The sequence below is a fragment of the Mizuhopecten yessoensis genome, unplaced genomic scaffold (assembly GCF_002113885.1).
Source record: "Mizuhopecten yessoensis strain PY_sf001 unplaced genomic scaffold, ASM211388v2 scaffold8731, whole genome shotgun sequence".
In the NCBI taxonomy this organism is placed as follows: Eukaryota; Metazoa; Mollusca; class Bivalvia; order Pectinida; family Pectinidae; genus Mizuhopecten; species Mizuhopecten yessoensis.
Window position 1 is genome coordinate 14,912 of NW_018407693.1, and position 2,554 is coordinate 17,465.

At 40.1% G+C, this 2,554-nt stretch overlaps 1 pseudogene; it reads right to left on the minus strand.

The window, feature by feature from the left end:
- Window positions 1-283: 283 nt before the first annotated feature.
- On the minus strand, window positions 284-1,925 carry LOC110456378 (annotated as a pseudogene).
- Window positions 1,926-2,554: the final 629 nt, after the last annotated feature.

The window sequence follows — 2,554 nt, forward strand, 5'->3', positions numbered from 1 at the left end:
TTAAACGACTACTTCTAAATTAGCCAAAGGCCAAGGGTGATGATATTTGGTCATTAACAGGCTGGGATGAAGGGCTACCAATTTTTTCAAAATGAATGACCTTCACCCATATTCAAGGTCACAGTGGTCAATATATGTTTAAATCATTAAATGAATTGTTCTGTATAACCAATAGGTCCAGGGTTATGATATTTTGCCAAAAGCATGCTGGGTTGGAAGACTTTAAACTCTGATCAACCTAATGTCCTTGTTCGACATTCAAGGTCACAGGCGTCATATGTTTAAATCTTTTAATAGGTTCTTATGAATCAAACACTGATATTCTGCCTGTAGCTGTATTTTAGTCCACTTTTAAGATGACAAGTGTGAGATTGATGCCAGGTGAGCGATTCAGGCCCATTGGGCCTCTTGTTACAGGTTTCAGTTTGATCAGGTCCCTCTATCAACAAGGTTTTGTTTTGAGCGAGGTTACCGGTGTTTAACACCCTCACTTCACAAATAGTATTTATCACTTGACCATTGTAAACACAGAATCTAGAGACACTTTAGAATAGTGGCATCAAGTGACAAATCTCCTCAGAGCAGCAATCCTCTCCAGAGCAGGGTTTTGCTCCAAATCACTCCTTTTTTTATTAGCCGAGTCCAGGTAAGCTCTGATGGCCCTAGGGTAGTCCCCAATGGTTTTGTAACATATTCCCAACATTGTATGCACCATCCAGTATCCTCTGTGGCAGTCATCTAAGCTGAGCAATTTCATGTTACGTAGTGCTAAATCACGTCCTCTTTTGTCTCTGAGCTCATGGCAGCAAAGGAAGGACAGGAACACAGCATACGGTAGTGGAGGAATAAACACACCACATATTGTGTTTCTTGATACCTCCAGGCGAAAGTGGGGAAGATGCATCAATATTTTATGCACACAGATCATTTCTGTGAATGTTTTCTTCAGTTTGTAAATTGAGGTATATCCTTTGCCACAGTATTGCTTTATATACATTGCTGCTTGTTTTTCGCGCAAGAGAGTTCCATTACAGGTGAAATATGATGGCTGTGAAGTTATTTGTTCACACATCTGTAGGGCGTTCAAGTAGTTCCCTGTCAGGAAGTGAAGAGTTGCCAAATCCAAAACATTTGTGCCCATTGAGGCACAAAGTGTCAATCTGTGTTGACACCTCCTCAAGGTGCGATACCTGGTCTTGTTGTTTGTAAGCCCACCCATCAGGTTTTGATGAGCTTCTGAGCTTGCTAATTCAGTTACCAAACTGACAGTTTTTGCAAATGTGAGCACTTCGTCTACCTCTGAATGAGATTTCATTAGTAAATCTGTTGATCTGATAACGGCAAATGATGATTGTTTAGCATCCAAAAACCTCAGCTCTCTCTTGTTCTCCAATGCACATTTGACAAACATGTCCTGTGTGTACTGGATTTCTTGTGCAGTTTGTGCACACATTAGTTTGGTTTGCACTTCAACACTACAAACACGTTCCAGTATATCTACCGGATGGTGTGTCCCAGGACTTTTTGATAGACAAAGTAACTTCTTTGTATGAAACCTGTCCAAAATGTGAAATAGTTTTTGTTGATTTTGTCCATGAACCTTTCTCTGGAACAAGTTGTTGGTTGGAATAAAGTATTGGGGGAAGTGTCCTGCCCTGACATAAGATATCAAAATATTAAAGCAAAACCAGAAACAATTAAATAAATTTTGTTCCTGCCAGAGCTTTGGATGAGAGTTTTCCATTGAAAAAAACATAAGTGTTTTTAAATGATAAGAGCACAAAATATCATCCTCTTCTTTCCCAATGATATTTCGCAGAGTGTCTTTCAATTGTTGCAAGAAATATTTCAGCAAAAAGTAAACTTTCATTTGTATGTGACTAAAAGAGTAAACTAACAGTCTCTGCTGATGCAAACGATATCCTCCATTGCAACAGTGTGTCGTCGGAACATTTGTCCCCTACAGGGACAAGATGACAACCACTTTGTACAACTCTGTCAATCAATACTTGTGTTGGCCATCCATACAGACGAGGACGTGTCACCCATTGGTTAGCCTCCCGTGGCCAACTGTTACAGTGAAAGCAATATACCACATCTGTAACACCGCTCGAAGAGCTCGGCCCATTTGATTCAATAGGCATTGCTGGGGTATTTTTTTTTTTTACATGGTGTTCTCTGAACATGTCACTTGAAAAAAATATAGCATTTCCAATCGGAACAAGTGAATTGTATATACAGACATCAATGATCTGTTCAAGATGACCTAATTGTAAGGCCACATATCCAGGTCGGCAGTCGGCCTCTCTCACATACAGCTTAGTCCTTCTTGTACTGTCTGGAGAAACACGCTGTCCGGGATACATAACCTCCACAAGTTTATCTACCAACATTACGTCATAATCTGAACCAGGTAGACTAACTCCTTCCATTTGACTTCCACAGAACAGAACTTTTTGGTTGTCTAGAATGTTATGTATATATTCCTGTCTAAACATTTCTCTCCTCCTGAAGTCCATTATCTCCCTTGATCCCAAGATTTCCCTCTCGAGGA